At 40.8% G+C, this 24,514-nt stretch overlaps 1 protein-coding gene and 1 long non-coding RNA gene across 12 annotated transcripts in view; one reads left to right on the top strand and one right to left on the bottom strand.

The window, feature by feature from the left end:
* The window catches only part of LOC149972787 (uncharacterized), a 35,714-nt gene extending 25,579 nt beyond the window's left edge, over window positions 1-10,135 (bottom strand). The window contains exons 1-2 of the long non-coding RNA XR_016490480.1: window positions 10,005-10,135; window positions 9,536-9,585 (exon numbers count right to left, since the gene is read on the bottom strand). This is a non-coding gene — a long non-coding RNA (uncharacterized LOC149972787). The remainder of the gene's footprint in view (window positions 1-9,535; window positions 9,586-10,004) is intronic.
* The window catches only part of pcbp3 (poly(rC) binding protein 3), a 175,814-nt gene that overhangs the window by 13,399 nt on the left and 137,901 nt on the right, over window positions 1-24,514 (top strand). For all 11 annotated transcript variants that reach the window (XR_016490477.1, XR_016490478.1, XR_016490476.1 and 8 more), the window contains exons 2-4: window positions 9,561-9,651; window positions 10,038-10,148; window positions 11,344-11,470. The gene's annotated coding sequence lies outside the window, so the exon portion shown is untranslated. The remainder of the gene's footprint in view (window positions 1-9,560; window positions 9,652-10,037; window positions 10,149-11,343; window positions 11,471-24,514) is intronic.

The following is a 24,514-nucleotide window of genomic DNA, read 5'->3' as shown; positions in this document are numbered from 1 at the left end:
ACTGGCGGTGGGTGGACTTTGTCTTGTTTTGGACAAAATAAAATGATTTTGTAATTTTTGGAATATGACCTGTACAACATCATAGACAATCTGGGATATCCTCAGATAGTGGCGGGCCTGCCATTGGGCTTGAACACAGACACCAGATTGTGGCTTTAACGTTAGATTTTCTCACGTGGTTAGTGATGGTACTTGTAAATAATATCATGGGTCAGTAACTCACACACACACAGACACACGCACACATGCACTCACACACACAAACAGGACTGCGATGACGAGGCAGAAAGCCTGGCTCCTCTGGCATAAACATGTCCAGGTTCAAGATATACATCTGAGTGGATCAGTCTAATACTGTGGCTGGCTGGCAGGCTGGCTAGCTTCTCATCTTTCTCTGTGGTACTGCACAAAAGTAGACAACCTAACGGGGTCAAACAAAGGGTGTCTAAGGAAATATTAAATAACCTCTTTAGAATTATGCAAAACACATCCATATCAATCGCCTCTAGATAAGTTTCACCAAGGGCTGACAACAACCAAATTTGAAGCGGCACCGGTTTTATGGTAGTTCATTACTGATAACAAGGAATGCTAGAGCCTGTTTGGATGTGCTATTTGATTAGCCAGATCGCTTACATTGCTGTAACTGGGCTACTCTATTTAACATAAATAGTGGGGAGTGATATGATGCTGTGAACGTTTGCTTACTCCTCTTCGTCCTGAGTGGGAAATAACATAAGGCCTGCTCTTTAGATTACTGACAATATCAAATCCAATTTTATTGGTCACATACACATGATTAGCAGATGTCATTGCGGGTGTGGTGAATTGCTTGTGCTCCTATTACAAGTAATATCTAACAAATTACACAACATATACGGAATACACACAAATCTAAGTAGGAATTAATTAAGACTATATGCATATGGACGAGCGATGTCAGAGCGGAATGGACTAAGATACAGTAGAATAGTATAGGATAATGTATATGCATATGAGATGAGTAATGCAAGATATGTAAATATTATTAAGTGAATAAGACGCCGTAGAATAGTATAGAAAACAGAACATGAGATGAGTAATGCCAGATATGTAAACATTAAAGTGACTGGTGCTCCATTTCTTAAGTGGCCAGTGATTTCTAGGCTATGCCTATATGCAGCAGCCTCTAATGTGCAAGTGATGGCTGTTTAACAGTCTGATGGCCTTGAGATAGTTTTTCAGTCTCTCAGTCCCAGCTTTGATGTACCAGTACTGGCCTTGCTTTTTGGAAGATAGCAGGGTGAACAGGCAGTGGCTCGGGTGGTTGATGTCCTTGATGATCTTTGTTGCCGTCCTGTGACATCGGATGTCCTGGAGGGCGGGTAGTTTGCCCCCGGCAATAGTTGGGAAGACCACACCACCCTCTAGAGAACCTTGCGGTTGCAGGCTGTGCAGTTACTGTACCAGGCGTTGATACAGCCTGACAGGATGCTTTCAGTTGTGCATCTGTAAAAGTTTGTGAGGGTTTTTATTGACAAGCCAAATTTCTTTAGCCTCCTGAGGTTGAAGAGGCTCTGTTGCGCCTTCTTCACCACACTGTTTGTGTGGGTGGTCCATTTCAGTTTGCAATTATGTGTACGCCAAGGAACTTGAAGCTTTCCACCTTCTCCATTGCGGTCCTGTCTATGTAGATAGGGGGGTGCACCCTCTGCTGTTTCCTGAAATTCACGATTATCTCCTTTGTTTTGTTGACATTGAGTGAGATGTTGTATTCCAGGCACAACACTCCCAGTCTCATCATCATTGGTAATCAAGCCTACGACTAATTGTGTCTGCAAACTTGATCATTGAGTTGGAGGCGTGCTTGGCCACACAGTCGTGGGTGAACAGGGAGTACAGGAAGGGGCTGAGCATACACCCTTGTGGAGCCACAGTGTTGAGGATCAGCGGAGTGGAGGTGATGTTTCCTACGTTTACCACCTGAGTGCGGCCCGTCAGGAAGTCCAGGACCCCGTTGCACAGGGCGGGGTTCAGATCCAGGGCCTTAAGCTTAATGATGAGCTTGGAGGCTACTATGGTGAAGCTATAGTCAACAGCATTCTTACAGGGGGATTCCTCTTGTCCAGATGGGATACGGCAGTGTGCAGAGTGATGGTGATGCATCATCTGTGGATCTATTGGGGCAGTAAGCAAATTGAAGTGGGTCTAGGGGGGCAGGTAAGGTAGAGGTGATCCTTGACTAGTCTCTCAAAGCACTTCATGATGACAGAGGTGAGTGCTACTGGGCGAGAGGAAGAGCCCAAAGCCCTTGGTAGCAGGCTGTGTCGGTGGCACTGTGTTATCTTCAAAACCGCAAAGAATGTGTTTAGCCTGTCCGGAAGCGAGACGTCCGTCTCAGCGACGTAGCTGGTTTTCCTTTTGTAGACTGTGATTGTCTGTAGTCCCTGCCACATACGTCTCGTGTCCGTTGAATTGCAACTCCACTTTATCTTTATACTGACGTTTAGCTTGTTTTATTTCTTGCGCAGTGAATAACTACACTGTTTATATTCTGCTATATTACCAGTCACCTTGCAGCTGTTAAATGCGATGGTTCACGCTTTGTTTTGCATGAATGCTACCATCTATCCATGGTTTCTGGTTAGTGTAGGTTTTAATTGTCACAGTGGGTACTACATCTCCTATACACTTCCTTATAAACTCACTCACCGTATCAGTGTATGCGTCTAGATTATTTTCGCAAGCTACCTGAAACATATCCCAGTCCATGCGATCAAAACAATCCTGAAGTGTGGATTCCGATTGCTCCGACCAGCGTTGAATAGTACGATGCACGGGTACTTTCTGTTTGAGTTTCTGCCTATAGGACGGGAGGAGCAAGATGGAGTCGTGGTCAGATTTGCCGAAAGGAGGGCGGGGGAGGGCGTTGTAAGCATCACGGAAGTTTGAATAGCAATGGTTGAGAGTCTTAGCAGCGCGAGTAGTACATTCAATATGTTGATAGAACTTCAGCAGCCTAGTCCTCACATTTGCTTTGTTCAAATTCCCAGCTACAATACATTCAGCTTCAGGACATGTGGTTTCCAGTTTGCATAAAGTCCAGTAAAGTTCTTTGAGTGCCGTCAAGGTCTTGGCTTGAGGTGGGATGTAAACGGCCGTGTTGATGACAGAGGAAAATTCTCTTGGGAGATAATATGGTTGGCATTTAATTGTGAGATATTCCAGTCGGGTGAACAAAAAGACTCGAGTTCCTGTATGTTCCTAGAATTACACCATGAGTCATTAATCATGAAACACGCCGCTCCACCCTTCTGCTTCCCGGAGAGATATGTATTCCTGTCTGCGCGATGTACTGAGAATCCTGCTGGCTTTACTGACTCCAACAGAGTATCCCGAGAGAGCCATGTTTCCGTGAAACAAAGTATGTTACAGGCCCAATGTCTCTCTGGAAAGAAATCCTTGCTCTAAGCTCATCAACTTTGTTATCCAAAGACTGAACATTAGCGAGCAACATACTCGGAAGCAGTGGGTGGTGTGCGCAAATCCATAAGTCGAACTTGCAGGTCCCTCGAGTGCATCTCGGCGGCGATGTTTTGGGTCGGCCTCTGGAATAAGTTCAATTGCTCTGGGTAGGTTGAACAAAGGATCTGCTCCAGGGAAGTTGTATACATACAAAATTAAATACTGCAAAGTTTTCTAAGAGCTAGTCGCGATGCTGCCATCTCCGTCGGCACCATCTTATGATATTATATGTAATATTCATGAATAAGTATAGCATATTTATTTTTCTCATCATAATAACAATAACTAATGAGGCTGAACATGGACTTAACATGAACATGGTAAATTCTTAAAATAGCATTACTTTCTCTTAAAATAACTATTCCAAATGACCTGTGCACTGGGGATTGAATTTTGAAGGTGATTTCTGAGGCTGTTTCAAGCCTCGAGGACCGTTAATGGTGATTGCTGGTCTAGATTATATTTTCCAAATATTTATTTTGTAGAGTCTTGATTTTTTGGGGGGGACAATTTTTTTCCACAGAATGTCATATCATGCGGTATGTCACCTCACAAACTGTGCATTTCAGCTTTCTGAAGAGCTGACACATTAACTTTAGTAAACCTGTGTATAAAAATGGGCTGCGCCCAAAATGGCACCCTATTCCCTATTTAGTGCACTACTTTTGACCAATAGGGTAAAAGAGTGCACGATATAGGGAATAGGATGCAATTTGGGACACACACACACAGCTCTACTAATCCTCCCTTTACAGTGGCACAAAATGACATGAAAGCAAGTCATCTTACTGCACAGTGAATGGGCTCTCCCCAAGCTACATCAAAGCGCTCCAAGGAATTATACACACAGTCAAACTTATGTGATGCAAGTAGTTCTGGTGGCCCATAGTGCAATTAAGCAATTCATACATTATGTAGTGTTTGCTAAAAAACTTAATATGGCTAGCTAAGCCCCTCTGCTGAATCTTTTGTATAAAAGTGATTATAAATCCTACAGCTCCTGATGGGTTTCTAGGTATGAGCAGTTTTACAATTTCCCTGTTTGTGTGTGTTTATGTGTATGGGTGTGTGCGTGCGTGAGAGAGAGAATGAGATCCCCTCCCCTAAATGTTCTATCTGGAACCTTGGATGTTGAAGCTCACAAACTTTTCAGTCAGGATTTTTTAAAGACTGTATGTCAAAAGTACTGTACCTTAAAACTTCCTTGCAAGCACAGATTGTGAAAGAATAAAATTGAGTTAACCCCCTTTTGCTTTCAGATCAGCCTCAATTTGTCTGGGCATGGACTCTACAAGGTTTTGAAAGTGTTCCACAGTGTTCCCATGTTGACTCCAATGTGATGGACCATTCTTGATACACACAGGAAATGGTTGAGCATGAAAAAACGCAGCAGTGTTGGAGTTTTTACACAAACCGGTGTGCCTAGCACCTACTACCAAAGGCACTTAAATCTTGTGTCTTGCCCATTCACCCTCTGAATGGCACACACATAAACAATCCATGTCTCAATTGTCTCCAGGCTTTCAAATCCTTCTTTAACCTATCTCCTCAACTTCATCTACACTGATTGAAGTGGATTTAGCAAGTGACATCAATAAGGGATCATAGCTTTCACCTGGATCTCCCCCCCCTTGTCAGTCTATGTAATGGAAAGAGCATGTTTTGTACACTCAGTGTATATCAATGATGCTGTTGTACTTACATTACTGATCTATGTACAGTTGAAGTCGGAAGTTTACATGCACTTACATTGGAGTCATTAAAACTTGTTTTTCCACCACTCCACTTTGTGAATGACTTGTCATTTTTCCAACAATTGTTTACAGACAGATCATTTCACTTAAAATTCACTGTATCACAATTCCAGTCGGTCAGAGGTTTGCATACACTAAGTTGACTGTGCCTTTAAACAGCTAGGAAAATTCCAGAAAATGATGTCATGGCTTTAGAAGCTTCTGATAGGCTAATTGATATCATTTGAGTCAATTGGAGGTGTATTACAAGGCCTACCTTCAAAGTAATGTATTTTGATAAGGTGTATATAAACTTCCGACTTCAACTATGTCATTGATATTTGATGAATAGGTTAAAAACATTTGTACTGTCCCATAGTAACTATGTGTAAAATATGTCATTTTGCTTGCTCAACAGTATATAGGTTCCTTCCTCACATGTCTGCGACTGATCTCGGGTCCTCTGCTTCGCAAACACAAGTGACACCGTCTTAGCCAGTTGTGCCACCGAAAAGGTACCAATCCGATAGCGAAGGTGTAGACATTTCAAGCTGGGGAGTGAGGCTATAGTGCGACAAGACCTGAGTTCAAATATATGCGTGTTTAAGTGTTTGTATTTTAAATACTTATTTTCGGTGTATTTAAGGATATTCAAATAATGTGGCCAAATCAACTGCTTCTATTTAAAAAAAAATCTGTTGCAGTGTGTAGGTAAAATCACTGAGGAAGCCAAGCCAAGTCAGTAAAAAAAGCCATATTACAACCTGTGTTAATTGCGTAGTTTGCTCTATAACCAATTCGTTCATACGCCACCGAGACATACAATAAGGCCATGACAACAAAAAGACAGCAGTCACACACTGGTGGAATAAATTCTACACTGAAATTTGTTTCATCACAAAACCGGAGAGCAACATGTGTCCAGTGAAGTCCACAAAGCAAATACTGCATGTACCAAACAGTGATATGACCTGCAGAATGTTCAAGCAAGTTAATGTTTTTGACAATTTACTAAACAACTACTGATTTAGAACCACTGAGTTATCGGAAGTCAGCACAAAGACAACAGGAGCACTGCCTCTGCTATTCCAGCTGCCTCCGCTATTTCAACTTAAACATTTAAACGTTATCAAATCAACACGGCTATATATTCTTAGTTTAATACACTGAAAACAAACTTAAAGATAACCAATAATTTAGGCCAATCAATGTCTCTAAATATCATGTGGCTGTCCATGGTACTGGTTTCTCTGTGTTGGTGCGCATGTGTGTGCCTAAGTAAACAAAACAAATTGGGAATCCCCCTACTTGTAGACTAGTTGAACGCCAATGTGATCCTCCTCTCTTTCATTTTGGCAAAACGGTCTATGGCTCTGTCATACAGTACACTTTTAGTTTTTGTTGTCATGGGTTACCAGGCTAAAATGCTGGCTGACTTCCTCGCATGGGCAACAATGTACCAGCAAAGTTAGCTAGCTAGCTAGTTAATGTGAGCCTACTCGCTCCCCTCTTCCGGCTCCCCTGATTGAATCGTGGGATGGGACAAGGACATCCTGGCCGGCCAAACCCTCGCCTAACTCGGACAATTCTGGGACAATTGTGCGTCGCGTCATGGGTCTCCCGGTCACGGCCGGCACGGGTCTTGAACCAGCATCTGCAAAGAGCACAGCTCCTTTTACTCCTCCGGAGATAATATGGATATAGAGATGCATCTGCTTGCCTCCCCCTGACGGCTTGTGTTTCGTAGCAAGCTTTCGTAGGGGCCTGCGATTCATTATTAATACTCATAATATAAATAGTTTAGGTTGGATTAATATTGTATGATATGTTCTGCAAGGCAAAAAGATATGAGTGACTTATTTGGGAACATAAAATGGTGGTCTTAAATTGAAAACGGTGCTAACCTCAGGGAATAACGATCTGCGGTAATAGGATGTATGCTCTTTATGATGTAATCAGTTGGTATTTGCTTGTATTTTGTTTACTCTTACTTTATAGATACACCAGTATTCAACTCAATGTGGAAAGAGACATTATTGATGCTTACGAATGAAGTTGCATTTAAATGCAGCTCACAAGCTTCTGAGTAGTAGTTTTGCTCCAATCACATGGACGATCAGTGCATTGTCAATGTCAGCTTGTCACACATCAATCCAATGCCTTGGCCTCATTCAGTAGGCGAACAGTGTGGAATGTTGCAGGTAGAAATATGAACAGAACTGTCTTGAATCCTTATGGTACATGTCAGAGAGGCATTCTTATAAGGGCCATACCATATAGACCTGGAAAAATGTACTTGCCCCACAGTCTTATAAAGGTTAACTACTCTGTAGATCTACAGTATATACCTAAGTTCCTTTATTCTCCCTGTCTGTCTCCCAAATCTGCTCAGACAGATGGGTATGCTATTACTATCAGAACAGCCTATAGTCCTGAACAGGGGTCAAACGCTAATCTCTAAAGGTGAGGATATTGTGAGGATATTTAAAGAGGAAATTAAAGGAGGAATAAGCGAGGATAAAGTATTAGGCTTTTTAGATATCATTACACATTCATATCTGATTCATGTGCCGAGGCCCTTTGTTGACTTCAATGCTGCGTTGTAATAGAGTTTCACCTCTGGGATTCTCTGTCAGAGGAGAGATCCGCTCACCATACGCCACCCTAGTTCCGAGGAGGAAGATAAGCTCCCATTCTCTGTGTGCGCCTATCTGTCCCTGTCTTTTATCATTTCCTGTAGACTAGAAGAGCGATGTCTTGGGGATGGGGGTTGAGTACATCAGACAAATGTTCTGATCCAGGGAGGCTTGTTTTCTAAATTCAAAAGCAATTTCCATTGAAAATAATTAGACTAATATTTAACAGAATATATCATCCTTTATACCTAGAACATGATGCAAACAATATCTAGCAACCATGGAATCTTGTGTACATTCTGCGTCTGGCATGGCGTGGCTAAGGGTTAGGCCAGGTTAAGATTTTGTGGTGTATTATTGTGTGAAAGTGAATGTGATAATCCAGCAGAGGGCAGTGTCCTCCCCTAGTAAATCAATCTCAGTGGCAAAGTGGTGTAGGGCTGATCTTGGGTCCGTTTTTCATTTCCCCCACTAATAGTTAAGGTTAGGACTAGGACTGGAGAAGCTGATCCTAGATTTGGGGAATCTTCACACTGGAGCAAGTCAGAGCCAGTATTCACAAGAGTCTCAGAGTAGGAGTGCTGATATGGGATCAGGCTTGCCTTTTAGATCATACTGAATAAGAATATATCCTAGATCAGCACTTAAACTCTGAAACACTTTTTAAATACGGGCCCTAAAGACACCATGTAACATCCTCACTCCCCCACCCTCAACACATCGTTAATGTGACTTTAACATTGTTGTTATTGTAGGCCAAAAACTTTGGATATTATTGTTTGTGTGTGTGTGTCTGCCTGTCTGTGTGCATGCATGCTTGCATTTATTCTATTCACAATCACATAGCTCCCCATCCCATGCTGCTGAATGCATGGTACAAGCCAGCAGAGGGAGCTGTGGACACAATAAAAGCTACCAACATGTGCCTTGAGCCACATCACTTTTGTGAGGATACAATCCATAGTTTTTTTGTCACATGATTCCCCTCTTTTCCCCTGGAGTAGTGTCTGGCTCCAGGCATAAGCAACATAAGCAAGTAGTCTAGCCAGCTGTCTAAACTTGTAATAATCATGGTCGAATACCGACCGGGCCCGCAGGGCATTTGCCCAAGGGCCCTGACATCCAGGGGGCCACCATTGATTTTGTTTGTCACTCTCACTCAGATGTCATTAACATGGCTTAAGTCTTGGCAAAAATAGTAGAAATGCATGAAATTTGTCATAACATTTCTAAACTGCTCTCTGCCCAATGGCAAAATGTGAAGAATTGCAGAAATGTTGCTTTAAAACCACAACATTGTCTCTACTCCCCATGGCAAAATGTGTAGAATTGCAGGAAATGTACTGTTTCTCTCTACCGTCAAGACGGGGGCTACTAAAATGTGTGGGAGGGGGGCAACCAAATCTTGCTTAGGGCCCCCAAAAGACTAGGGCCGGCCATGCCTTGGATGTTGTCTTGAAATGGCTTAACTACGTGTTTTTACAGGCTGTAAAATACCACATTGTCATATGAAACACATTAATTTTATTGATTTGAGACATGCTGGTAGAATGTAGGTAAAAACACAGTACAGCATTTATTCTTTCTCTATTGATGAATTGATATTCATGTAAAGTATGAAAGTCAAATGCACAGGGCACTACTTTGTTACTGATGTATTACCTTTAATTGCTGTGATTTCTTCCAGTTTTTCCAACGAATCCAATATAAACCTGAAGAGGAACATATTATTGGACACTTAAACCATTTGAAGTGGTCACCAAGGAAGCATTGCTCAGGTAAGTACTAATATAGGTGGGTTAATGCTGTGTACCTTAAGTTTCTGAGTTTTACTTCACATTTCATTTAATTTATTGTCAACATTGATGCCTTTGCCTGCACTTGTCCATAAAATGTGGGGGTAGGTCTTGACAAATTAATATAACTGCCACAGAGTTGTTCAAATTATTTAATAACTGCCCCCTAAAACCAAATAACCTAAAATGTATAACTGGAAATTACAATTACAATGTCAGAGCAAACAATATACTGTATAACAGCACAGCAGAGACATTCACAACTGTAACCCATCATTGTGATGATATATTCTAGTGTACCATGTACTTGACATTTTACTGTATTCCACCATTACCTCATGACCGTCTGTCCATCTCTCCTGTTCCAGGTAGAACGGCACTGGACAGACGGAAGTCTCCCCAGTCCTTTGGAAGGTTGACAGCACAAGGTCACATGACCTGGAAGAGAAAACCCAGGAGACTTTTGGGATCCCTTTTTGGTGAGAGAACAATCACACCTCAATGATCTGCCTTTCTCGGCCTGGGTCATGTTCATTAGGGCCACGCAATTCTAAGTGTTATAAAACATTTTGCAAAGGGAACCAAAAATGAGCCTTTCTTATTGGACAAGTTCAGGTTTTCCCTCCCATTTTCAGTCCATTTAGATCCTTTTAGTGCCTACTGAACATGACCCAGGTCTCCCTTGAAAAAACGTATTTGACTTCAATGGGACTTCCTGGTTTAAATTAACATTAAATAAGTATAAAATAAAGAATAATCCACCTCTCAGCCAAAACCCATGAATATGAACAAAGCTATAATTGATATCTGTAGCAAATGGAAGCTAGGTTAGCCCGTCGAAACTGTAACAAGAATATCTATCCATCTGAGTAGATACGACAATGCAGCACAGATATGTACATGCCCACATGCTTACACACACAGTCAGTCATCCATTCAATCAATCACACATGCATTCCCACATATACACAAACAAAAACATAATCACACATGCATTTATAAATGCATGCACATGCCCACAACACCCACATAAATACACAAAGAGACAGATCGACATTATAGCATTGCATCTCTGCAATCATTATAAATGATGCCCCACTATAATTGAAAGAGGAAATTATGGGAAATACATAATGGTGTAGTTTACTGTAACAATTCTCTTTTTGCGACTTTTCCCTGATTCAATCAATCAATCAATCAAATGTATTTTATATAGCCCTTCGTACATCAGCTGATATCTCAAAGTGCTGTACAGAAACCCAGCCTAAAACCCCAAACAGCAAGCAATGCAGGTGAAGAAGCACGGTGGCTAGGAAAAACTCCCTAGAAAGGCCAAAACCTAGGAAGAAACCTAGAGAGGAACCAGGCTATGTGGGGTGGCCAGTCCTCTTCTGGCTGTGCCGGGTGGAGATTATAACATCAGACCTTTGAGAGAACTTAGCAAAACGCATGAAGATTAAGTAACCCAGTCCACATGCACATGTGCTTGCCTTTTTGCTCGGTGGCCCTTTCCTCTTTAGCTAACAGTACATGAAGGCCATGCCTGAACAAGGTCTGGTCTACTGCCATAGAACGTATGAACCAGAAGAGATGACAGACACATGATTGCGTTTGTCATGTCAATTAGCCCTATCTAGATGTTAACTTTCAATGTTTGGTGCTCTGGCTGTGTAGAATGGGCCGGTTATCAACCTGGAAACAAGTCTAAAGGCTGATGAACTGATCTGCACGGTCGTCCCCTCTGCTCTCTGCCAACCGGCTCCATTAATGCCCTGAGAACCCACGGCCTAGCGCAACTCTGGTGAGTAAGGCTACGCTAGCTCTTTTCTTTTCCTACATGGTGCTCCGAAGAAGCTCTGTACTAATACTACTAATTGGATTTGGAAATTGGCTCGCAAGGGTTTCCCTGAGTTAGCTGAGTTTAAATTGGGTATTGACCCCGTCTCCATTCCATACCATGATGTTAGTTTTCCTCTTTTGTTGTGTCCGTCTTGGAAAGCTTTATTCCTGACAGAGACAGAGGTTTTCTGTTAAGTTTTCACTAACGGTAGTGCTGATAGGCGTCGAGATGGGTGATTTAGGATGGGATGATTCGTACTTTTTGATTCAGGATTTTGGTTGCATCACCTTTCTAAAAGACTAAGTTGTACACAGGATTGAAAATGGTTTATAAACCATTTAGCTGATGTTTTGTTTCACTATAACATAGTTTTTGATCAGATAAATTACTGGCAAGTCATATCGAAGAAAAATGGTCCCCAATGTCGCCTGCTCTTACGTGTGGACGAGTGACATTCAAAATGTCAGTCGTCGTTATAATCCCCGTGTTGTATCATCCACAAAGTTGTTGCATCGCATTGCTTCCTTTCCACCAGGGATGTTACTCCCCAGGGAGATGTTGTCCTTTTGTCATCCTAACTAGTTTTGCCACATTGGCAGCTTTTGCTCAAGGGTGACCAGTTCAGGCGCTGCCGAGTCATGAGTAAAAATAACTCACTCAGACTCACGTCCAGAGTTATGCCGCTACTTATGTACATGTTAGATCATAAAGAGCAGAGAGAGGGAAAATGGTGAGCGCGAAACACCAAAAGCTGACTGTATCTTTGGCAAAAGCACAACCTGGTCTCTGAGCATTTTGTTTTATTCTGTATGTATGTCCAAGACACTTCGTTTAGTATGATACCTTACGTGTCCTATGGTATGTATTAATTAGTGGATGTCCATCACCCATTTTGTATAATATGTTACGAATTACAATTTGTATAATATGTTTACAAATTTTCAAAACATACTATGTTATGAATTGGAAACATACTATATTTACGAATTTGCAAACATACTATTTGTTACAAATTAGCTAAATATACAGTATGTTACGAATTTCATTGTATTGGATTCATTGTATTCCGTTACATGTAAGGGTTTAAAAAAAACTGAAACTGTAATCCGTTACGTAGCCAGGAAAAATATTGTTATCAGATTTCAGATACTTTTGAAAAATGTGATGATTACTTCAAGGATTACTAAGAAATGTCTTTTAAGTTTCTCAAATGACATTCAAGAACAGGAATAGGCTTTTGTAGGCAAGATATGTCTTCTAATGATGCGACTGCTGTCGGCATCCAAAGATTATCCAACTTGAATAAACGCTTGGAGGTAAGGATGACAGCAGTGGTGTAGTCTACGGCGCTACGGATATCACTTATTATTGATATCTACATGTTAATCACACTGCTGCTCTCTCATTTAGCTAGTTGCACCTTACAGATTGTGGTTGTTCTGGATGGCTGTTCACAAATCTAAATGTGTATTTGAACCGAATAATGGTTGAATTCAAGAAGTTTAAACTGCCTATCAATCATTGTTTTCAAACCAGTTCACAGACAGTGAAAAATGCGCTCTTGCAACAGCTTCATAGTGCGGATCCCAGCCTATAGAATACAAGTGAGGCTTTTATTGCTCAATCTAATTCATGCTGATAAAAAAAATTCCATAGGCCTAATTGACACATTCTCAAACTCGCACACTTTTGATAGACTTAAAAGGGGGAATCTGTAGTTGCTACATCCATTTTTGGACTTATAAAATATAAGCTTGTTTTTCTCCAATGTTTGTAAACATTGAAAATGTAAACACACACTGTTTAACCTCATAACATGGATGGTCAGTCCTTGCATCCATAGCTCTGTCTATTAATCTGAGAGTGGTTACATTTCTCCAGGCCCATCCCTCAGCTTTTTACCAAAACAGAGGCAGGCGACAAAATAGGCTTATAGCAAATGCAGCATATGGCATTCATTTTTCACATGTAAATAGCACTTTTTATTAGTGCTCAAAGCACGCCATTCCATGAGCGCAGCATTTATTTTTCAACTCAAATCAATGGGTTACAGTTACTAGTTACTATATGTTATGAATTTGTAAAACAAATGATATGTTACAATTCCTAGCTGGCTAACGTTAGCTAGGCTATGGGTTAAGGCTAAGTTTAGGAGTTAGGTTAAAGGGTTAGGGGAAGGGTTAGCTAAAGGTTAATGTTAGGGTTAAAGGGAGGGTTAGCTAAAATGGTTAAGGTTAGTGGAAGGGTTAGCTAACTTTATAAGTAGTTGGGATTGCTAGACGTTAGTGTTATAGCCCATCCATCAATCCCGACCAACCACCCTACTTTGGTTTTTACCTTAAGTACTCATCTGTCTTATGTTACCATACCAAACGAATTTAAGTGTCACAGGTTAACTTATACAATGTGACGTCCAGTCTATGGGACCAGTCTGCAATGCAAGGTAGGTCTATACAAAGGGAGGGTGGTAACAGTTAGGTCACTCTTCGAGAGAGCATGGCTTTCATAGTATTTTATTATTCTCAAGGATGTGAGAGAATAGGAGCTATTTTACCGTTCTCAGTTAGTCAGAAGTGCAGACATTGCATCATATACTGTATGCAAATATATATTGGTTCATATAACTGTGGCAGATAGTTATACTGCTAGGACTATGTGCAGGCAGGCAGATGTGGTTGTCTATGGTTTCCTCTGAGTCCGCACTTTGAGCTGAGTGACGCTCGTGTCAGAAGGGCACACTAAATCAAATCAAATCAAATTTATTTATATAGCCCTTCGTACATCAGCTGATATCTCAAAGTGCTGTACAGAAACCCAGCCTAAAACCCCAAACAGCAAGCAATGCAGGTGTAGAAGCACGGTGGCTAGGAAAAACTCCCTAGAAAGGCCAAAACCTAGGAAGAAACCTAGAGAGGAACCAGGCTATGTGGGGTGGCCAGTCCTCTTCTGGCTGTGCCGGGTGGAGATTATAACAGAACATGGCCAAGATGTTCAAATGTTCATAAATGACCAGTATGGTCGAATAATAATAAGGCAGAACAGTTGAAACTGGAGCAGCAGCACGGTCAGGTGGACTGGGGACAGCAAGGAGTCATCATGTCAGGTAGTCCTGGGGCATGGTCCTAGGGCTCAGGTCAGTTGAAACTGGAGCAGCAGCACGGTCAGGTGGACTGGGGACAGCAAGGAGTCATCATGTCAGGTAGTCCTGGGGCATGGTCCTAGGGCTCAGGTCCTCCGAGAGAGAGAAAGAAAGAGAGAAGGAGAGAATTAGAGAACGCACACTTAGATTCACACAGGACACCGAATAGGACAGGAGAAGTACTCCAGATATAACAAACTGACCCTAGCCCCCCGACACATAAACTACTGCAGCATAAATACTGGAGGCTGAGACAGGAGGGGTCAGGAGACACTGTGGCCCCATCCGAGGACACCCCCGGACAGGGCCAAACAGGAAGGATATAACCCCACCCACTTTGCCAAAGCACAGCCCCCACACCACTAGAGGGATATCTTCAACCACCAACTTACCATCCTGAGACAAGGCTGAGTATAGCCCACAAAGACCTCCGCCACGGCACAACCCAAGGGGGGGGGGGGGGGGGGGGCGCCAACCCAGACAGGATGACCACATCAGTGAATCAACCCACTCAGGTGACGCACCCCCTCCAGGGACGGCATGAGAGAGCCCCAGTAAGCCAGTGACTCAGCCCCTGTAATAGGGTTAGAGGCAGAGAATCCCACTTACATGGGGGCCCATCTGCGTGAGAGTGACTGATCAAGATGGGCCAAAGATTAGTATTTTTAATATCTGTGAGTTTTTAACGGCCACCGTCATCATCACTGCTTGTTTTTCTTCTGGATATGTTCTAACTTTTATAAATGCAGCATTTATTAATGTATTCATTACTCATAAACTAATCTGTCAGACCAGGACACAGGGAGGCAGTCTAATTTCCTCCGCCGTACTCCTTCAATAACTTTGAAATAGTGTGCAGGCACTGGCATTCATGTTGCTCACCTTAGTACAGAGTACAAACAAAAACACATACTCTCTCTCACACAAACACACACTCACACAAGCATGTACGCGCACACACATCACTACCTTATCTCTGAGTCATGCTCTAACACTACATAGAATTTGTCAGATATTAATACAGCCTCTACTAGGAAAATTTTTTTATTTTGCCATTGCGCTTTTACTAGCACAAATCAAATTAATCTCACAATGAGCTTGTATAGGGAACGCTCAATTGACGTAATAATTAAAACACAGGAGAGGAAATGAATTCATTAAACGTCATGAGCAGTTTAATTAATGGAGAGGGTGTCTGTTAAACTTTCGCAAATGTAAGGACTTAGTCATGTCAGAAGCTGGCAGATTCATTACTTGCCAACAACAGCTCAATCCTGACTAGTCTCCCAGTTCCTGCCGCTGAAAAAGATCCCCACAGCATAATGCTGCCACCACCATGCTTCACTGAAAGGGATGGTGCCAAACTTCCTCCAGACGTGACACTTGGCATTCAGGCCAAAAGTTCAATCTTGGTTTCATCAGACCAGAGAATCTTGTTTCTCATGGTCTGAGAGTCCTTTAGGTCCCTTTTGGCAAACTCCAAGAGGGCTGTCATTGGCCTTTTACTGAGGAGTGGCTTCCATCTGGATACTGTACCATAAAGGCCTGATTGGTGGAGTTCTGTAGAGATGGTTGTCCTTTTGGAAGTTTCTCCCATCTCACAGAGACACCCTGGAGCTCTGTTAGATTGGCCATCGGGTTCTTGGTCACCACCCTGACCAAGACCCTTTCCCCTGATTGCTCAGTTTGGCCAGGCGGCCAGCTCTAGGAAGAGTCTTGGTGGTTACACACCTCTTCCATTTAAGAATAATGCAGGCTACTGTGTTCTTGGGGATCTTCAACGCTGCAGATGTTTTTAGTACCCTTCCCCAGATCTGTGCCTCAACACAATCCTGTCTCGGAGCTCTAGGGACAATTCCTTAAACCTAATGGCTTGGTTTTTGCTCTGACATGCACTGTTAACTGTGGAACCTTATATAGACAGGTGTGATTTTCCAAATAATGTCCAATCAATTGAATTTACTATAGGTGGACTTCAATCAAGTTGTAGAAACATCAAGGATGATCAATGGGAACAGGATACACCTGAGCTCAATAGTCTCATAGCAAAGGGTCTGAATACTTATGTAAATAAGTTTTATTTTTTTTAAAATTGCAAACATTTCTATAAACCTGTTTTTGCTTTGTCATTATGGGGTATTGTTTGTAGTTTTATGAGAAAAAACATAATTCAATCAACTTTAGAATAAGGCTGTAATGTCACAAAATGTGGAAGAAGTCAAGGGGTCTAAAAACTTTCTGAATGCACTGTACGTTGCTCCCGAGGTAAGTAAATCTGTGGGTTAACTTCAGGTTTGGTTCCATGATTTTGACTGCTTTTGCTGTGTTGATGTTGATGGGCATGATGTTTGTCTTGCTGCAGAGTATGGAAAGAAGAATAAATGCTGATGTGTATTCGGACTGAGTAACAGCAAACTTGTCCGCCTGCTGCAAATTCTGAGGACAGGACACAGACCAGTGTTGGGGAAGCTAATCCGAAAATACAGTTTACCAAGATACCGTGTTAAGCTACACTAAAGCTGCCTTTAAGAAAAATATAGTTTACTTAACTACAACAGGTCGCAGTTGTAAATGAGAACTTGTTCTCAACTTGCCTACCTGGTCAAATAAAGGTGAAATAAAAAAACATCCAAACTACTTAGTGAAAAATTATCATATCCAAATCTGAAATGTCATAAAATACAAATTGCAAAATGAGATCACTCTGGAGTCAGATGTTAACAGAAGATGTAATGTAGCCTATTAAAACACAAAAACAATGTTTCAAGTGAGAACGAGGCAGTTCTGGTGCAAAATAATTAAATCAAGTATGGCCTACTTCACCCATATTTTATTTTTGCTAAAAAAGTTGTGTAATTCCAGTAGTTACCTACAATGCTACATGGCAAAAAAAGTAATTAACTACTCAAAACATGACCAAGATTTCAATTTAGTTCAACTACCACCAAGCTACTGCAAAATGTAGTTACATTACTAGTTGGGGGGGAAAAGCCTTTTTGTGAATGAACACTCACACTTGACTTTTTCCCCCCCCTTACTAGCTCTGACTTTGCTGATAACTACTTATTTAGGATTTTTTAAAACTTATTATTACGTGGTATATATGGTTGTCCCACCTAGCTACATTAAGATGAATGCACTAACTGTAACTCACTCTGGATAAGAGCGTCTGCTAAATGAGTAAAATGTAAACTAAATATAGTTCACTATTCCCCAACAGACACAGACACACACACCTCCGTGTGCTACTCCTTATCTACTTAAGCATAACAAAACTCTTCCATTTTTTTCCCACCACGAGTATCACCCTTCAATTTACGGATATGATTATGAATGAGTGTAGCCAGGTTAACACAGTAGATGAATCTGTCAATATAATATGAAGGCTAAAAGGGACACATTTTTAGTCATTTAGGAGACGCTCTTATCCAGAGCATGCATACATTTGAACTTTTTTTCGTGAAGAGCTGTCATCACTAGACGGACCATCATATTTCTCTCCCCAAATAATAGCCTAAAACGTTCTAATTTCTCATGAGTTCCTTCCATCACAACAACAAGTATTCCAATTCAGAAAGCAAAAAAAGAAAGTTGCAGAACCATAATTCATTTTCTCTCGTTTCAACACATACTGCATTTTTTGAATGACCACAACAACCAGAAACAGCACGTTAGCAAGGCTTGAATGAGTGAAAGGATTTGCAGCAGAGAAATCGACATGGCATCTGACAACAAGACAAGGTGTCCAATATAATTACATTAGAGTTTCTGAATGAACAGCAGACCTGGGAGTTTCCTACAATACTCTGTACTGCTTGATCATTACATCATGATTCAACAAAAGCAAACTTAAATTTACACTGAATGTTTATACAAAGGTAATTATGCATCTATTTATCTGAAACCCACAGCTTTAATGATTAAGAGTTGATTTGCTTTACTAAGTGTTGTCTTCGTGATCCTTCCTTTTATTCTCATAGTCTGACCGAAGGTCTCTATGTCTTCCTTCTTTCAGTTTTCACACGCAACAACTGTAGTTTAGACACTTGAATTGGAATGACAGTTGTGTAGCCTACCCAGCAAACAGGGAATGTCTGAGGACATTTGGCAATATTCCCATTTGGTTCCTTAATTAAGGCTGACGTTCTGAGAACATTTTAAGAATGTTGTGTGATGGTTCCAAGGGAGCGTTCTCTGGGGGACCTTTGTATAGTTCTCTGTAAGTTCCCAGGACATCACTGAGGACCATGTCAATACCTTTTTTAGGACGTTCTCAGGACTTTCATTTTACTAGTCCTTAGGACGTTGCATGATGGTCCCAAGGGAACGTTCTCTGGGGGACCTTTCTATAGTTCCCGGTTTGACCCGGGGGGGGGCGTTTTTAGGACGTTCTTGGGACGTTGTGTCATGGTCCTCTGAATATTCTTGGGACATTGTGTCATGGTCCCCTGGAGGTTTTTGTCACGTGATGGTACGAGGTGTCCCAAACTATTGTAAGTAAAGTAATGAAATGCTATTCAGCTAAAATAGTTTTAAAAATTATAATCACTGACAATATGATTACATTTGACATGATCACTTAGTACTTGACTTTTAGTTTTCAGTTAATCTGACAATTCTCTCATTGGGTTTTTGGTATAGTTGTCTAATGTTGGTGGGGACTATTATTTTGTTTTAATGTTACTCCTGAATCACTACGATAATTACAAATATGATCGTTTTTCTTCATTGTATTTTTAACAGAGCTGAGATGTACTTTGAAGTGCAAAGTGTAGGCTTACAGGTGAAATCAGTCATTGATACAGACATAGTGGCGTAGCAGGAAGATCTTAATGTTCAAATTCCAGGTGTTCAAATCCCAGGTGAACAAAAATTACTGTATGAACAAACATACACTTTGACATACATGATTACATGGTGTTTTCTAATTACATATTTGACACACAATTTTAAAAGCACTGTGTGTGTGTGTGTGTGTGGGGGGGGGGGGGGGGGGGTGTCCCTAGCATTGCCAAAAGAAAAAAAGCTATGCCTGGATTAGTGACTCATCAATCCTTGATGGGCTTGGCAACAGTAAAAAGGGTTTAAGTGTAATGAAACGAGTTACAGTGCCTTCAGAATGTATTCATACCCTTGACTTATTCAAATCAACCTTTATTTATATAGTACATTTCAGACATGAATGCAATGCAATGTGCTTGAGAATTTTTTTTATTTAACCTTTATTTAACCAGTCAGTTAAGAACAAATTCTTATTTACAATGACGGCCTACCATGGCCAAACCCTAACCCGGAAGACGCTGGACCAATTGTGCTCCGGCCTTTGGGACTCCCAATCACGGCCGGTTGTGATACAGTCTGGAATCAAACCAGGTCCTGTTGTGACGTCTCTAGCACACACAGATGCAGTGCCTTAGACCGCTACGCCACTCGGGAGCCCCCTGAATGCAACTCAATGCACTTCACAGTAAAAACATACATATTTACTACACAACAAACATAAGAGGATGAAGAAAAAAAGAATTCCAAAAACTGAAACCCTAAGGAAAAGCAAAGTTAAAAAGGTGTGTTTTGAAGATCTCTTTTAAATATAGAATGTCCACAGTTTCAGACCCCCTCAGGTTCTCTGGCAGGCAGGGGGCATAGTAACTAAAGGCTGCCTCTCCATTCCTCTTGGTCCTAGGCTTTGGGATAGTTAAAAGGCCAGTACCAGAGGACCTGAGGGACCTACTGGGTACATAACTCAAAAGCATGTCTCATATTTATTGGGGTGCACAATTGTGGATTGATTTAAAAACAAATAGAAGAATCTTAGAATTAATTCTAAAACTCACAGGCAGTCAGTGTAGAGACCTTAAAACCGGTGTAATGTGTGATCTCCATCTGGTCAGTACCTGTGCTGCAGGCATTCTGTATGCTTTGCAGTTGACCAAATGGCCTTCTTGGGTAGACCAGACAGGAGAGCATTACAGTAATCAAGCCTGCTTGTATAAAAGTATGGATTAGTCTCTCTGTATCAGCCTGAGATAGAAACGGCTGCACCTTGGCAATGTTCCTGTGGTAAAAAGCTATTTTAGTCACATTCCTAATGTGTGATTCGAAAAGGAGTTCAGATTCATATGTGAAAATGTTCATATTTGCTCTTACAACCTTAGACATCAATTATTGCAATTCAAAAGAATTCCTGCCAGAATGTACTGTATGTTTCATCTCTGTTGGAGATTCAAAAAACTAATCAGGAACCCTATTGCATATGCTGTAGTCCTGTGACAAATTGACACTATTTTGGGATGTCTGTGCCATCATATCATTGTGTCTAGGAATTTATATCCATCCATCTCCATGATTATGTCTGTTGGGAAATTTTAATATTGGTGACCAATATCAAAAACTAATTGCAGCATAAAAATTAATAGCTATCAATTGGAAAGCATCATACTTGCCGTCAATAATGAATTTGATTAGATGCCATGTTTAATAAAATTAAGCAAAAAAAAGACATTTGATCAAATCTAGAAACCTTACATTGACATTCTTGAGGAGTGTGACATTTCCCAACAGACATAATCACGTTTGATATGTACTGTGTATTGAAAGGGGAGGCTACTGTGTGATTTTGTTTGTTTAATGGACAGTTGTGGGCATGTTGTGGTGTGTTTCGGGTGTGGCGGTTGTGTTGTTTTTGTGGTGTTTCTGTTTGTTTATACAAAATTAAAGAAACAAAATAAATAATGCACTCTGACCCAAAATAAAAAATAAAAATAAACTAGGGGGGGGGATAACATTTCTTTGCGACCATCAGGTGACTTCCCCAGGACAAACCGGGTACTAGACAAAACCTCCAGGGGACCATGACACAACGTCCCAAGAATGTCCTTAAAATGTCCTCTGGAATGTCCCCGGGACCAACCAGGAACTACACAAAACCTCCAGGGGCCATGACACAACGTCTTGATGACTTTAGTTGACCATTTCATGGCGTTCCGGGGACATCCTTACAACTTGTTATTGTTTGCATGGATTTGTATTTTCATGAACTTTCTGAAACGGCACAGGACAGTGTTTTCAAAAAGTACATAGAGTAGCCATCCAGGGTTAGATTTTTTTTGTCCAAGGAGCTCTATTTTGGTGGCATCTGGTACATTCTAATGCCTTGATTCCATCTGAATACACAGTGAAATTATTGAATACTTTATCAAGTTTACCTTCCAGATTGGAAAAATGTTGTAGTATTGTGTAGAAAGACATGACTTTACAGTTAAAAATGTATGAATTCATTGTATTGTTAGTTGTTTTGGATATTGTCTAGGTCTAGGCTTATATGATCAGGACTATTTTCTAAGTAAGAGAACATGAAACCATTTTTAATATTTAACTCTTGAGATTATTTACAGTTTTTCTGCAAGTTATGAATTGCCACAATGTATTTTGTATTTTCTTCAAAGTAAATATCCAACATTAAAAAAAAACAATTAAATTAAAATTAAAAAGGGTTATATCAGTCTTAAGTATTATATCTTTATTTTAGCCTAAATTTAATTTTAAAAAGATTAGGTAGGGCGCTATGAAATCTGTTTAATTGTTTACCTGATTCCATTTTGTTCTTCGATAAATTGAGTTTTCTCTGTTTAGTTTTTCCAGGTTTGTTTCAGGTTTTTGCTCTCAAAATCACTTAATAGAAAAACAACTACATTTGTCCACAACAATGCTGAAAACCACATCAAGATACCAGTTTTGAGGTCTGGTAAAAATGTGAGAAATGTAAATGTTTGGGTGTAGTTACCCTTTAATTCAAGTGCACACCTAGCAAGAGGCTGTTTATTTTTGTAGTGCATAATTAGAATCAAATAGAAAAATAATCTTTAGTATGACCATATTAAAACAATTCCAAATAGCTTAGTAGACCCCCCCCCCCCCCCCCCCCCCCCCCCCCACACACACACACACACACACCCTCCAGTTTAGACAGGGCTTAGACTGTTCCAAAACAAGGGGTTAAATACATAGATCTTTCTTATATCTCTCAGATATAGGACAGACACTTCAGAACAGGGGGACAATCTGTTGTTCCATGTAGTGAATCTGTTATTCAATGAGTTTGTTTAGGCTACTTATAGAAAGTCCCAAAATAATTTTTCATCAAAACATTTTTTTATAGATTTTTTTAATACTTCAAGGAGCCTTAAAATTCTAAATCAAATAGCTAAATGATCCTTGGTATGACCTTTTTAAAACAATTCCATATAGTTTTGTTTCATTCTTAACAGTTAAGAAATGTGTCTGACTCACAACTTCAAATGTTGATAAAGGATGATTCCTCACTGCTAAAACAAAGTCAGTAAATACATTGGAGCAAGTCGTAAGGCTAGCCAGTTGGAAAATCTATGCTTCAGGAGATTGTTGTGAATGGGTCTGAATGTTCAGACACACAACACGAGTCTCTATGAAAGCCATGGCAATCATAATTTATTTTAAATATACTGTGCTGTACTTTTTGTCCCTCTCTTATTCTTACCGATATGTGAATATCATCAATTAAGACCACAGTGCACAGCACTACATTCTGCACAATTGTGCCTGTCAAATTGAAGAATGTCTGTCTGTTGGACGGAGTGAGGTTTTTGTTAAGGCTTCTTTGGGGTCTAAGACTAATGATCAATTTTGGAGGCAGATTTGGTCAGACTCGCTTTGGGCAGAGCATTTTAAGCTAGGTTCCTGTAGGCCTACAAAAGCCAGTCTTGAAAACACCGTTAGGCCATCGACATGCAAATACACTGCATTTGCACATTATCAATAGGCACACTCATGTTCAGTATGTATGAATGCATGTGTGAAGTACATGCAGTGTTGGGGAGTAGGGAACTACATGTAGTTCAACTAGTAATGTAAATACATGGGTCCTCAGATCCTCAAAGGGTTCTTAAACTACACCACCGAGACCATCATGACTGGTTGCATCACTGCCTGGTATGGCAACTGCTCGCCCGCCGACCGAAAGGCACTGCAGAGGGTAGTGCATACGGCCCAGTACATCACTGGGGCCAAGCTTCCTGCCATCCAGGACCTCTATACCAGGCGGTGTCAGAGGAAGGCCCTAAAAATTGTCAAAGACTCCAGCCACCCTAGTCATAGACTGTTCTCTCTGCTACCGCAAGAGGCTTCTAAACAGCTTCTACCCCCAAGCCATAAGACTCCTGAACAGCTAAACAAATGGCTACCCAGACTATTTGCATTGCCCCTCACACCCTCTTCTACGCCACTGCTACTTTCTGTTACTATCTAGCATAGTCACTTTAATAACCTACATACATATTACCTCTATTACCTCGACTAACTGTTGCCCCTGCACATTGACTCTGTACCAGTACCCCCTGTATATAGTCTAGCTATTGTTATTTTACTGCTGTTTCTACTTTTATTTTTTATTATTCATATTTTTAAACGGCCTTGTTGGTTGGGGGCTTGTAAGTAAGCATTTCACTGTAATACACCTGTTGTATTCGGCACATGTGACTAATAAAATGTGATTTTGCAGTAGCTTGGTGGTAGTTGAACTAAATTCAAATCCAGGTAATGTTTTCAGTAGTGAATTACTTTTTTGCCATGTAGCACTACTTTTTTTGCTCAAATAAAATATGGGTGAAGTAGGCTAACCTTACAAAAACAATTTGTTGCAGCAAACTTCCTGCAAGTTTGGGGCAAATTTGCTGCAAACTAAATAGTGTCCCACAAAATGTTGCCAGAAGTTTGCAAATCTTTGCCACTAGTGGTTAATCTGCAGCACACCTTTGGCAACAATGACAAACAATTCTCTCAAGATGTATTTATTGCCACTAGATTTATTTATTGCCATTTATTTATTTCCA

This window comes from Oncorhynchus mykiss, chromosome 22 (assembly GCF_057628025.1).
Source record: "Oncorhynchus mykiss isolate SJ-2025 chromosome 22, ASM5762802v1, whole genome shotgun sequence".
NCBI lineage: Eukaryota > Metazoa > Chordata > Actinopteri > Salmoniformes > Salmonidae > Oncorhynchus > Oncorhynchus mykiss.
This window is presented reverse-complemented; position numbering and strand designations above follow the sequence as displayed.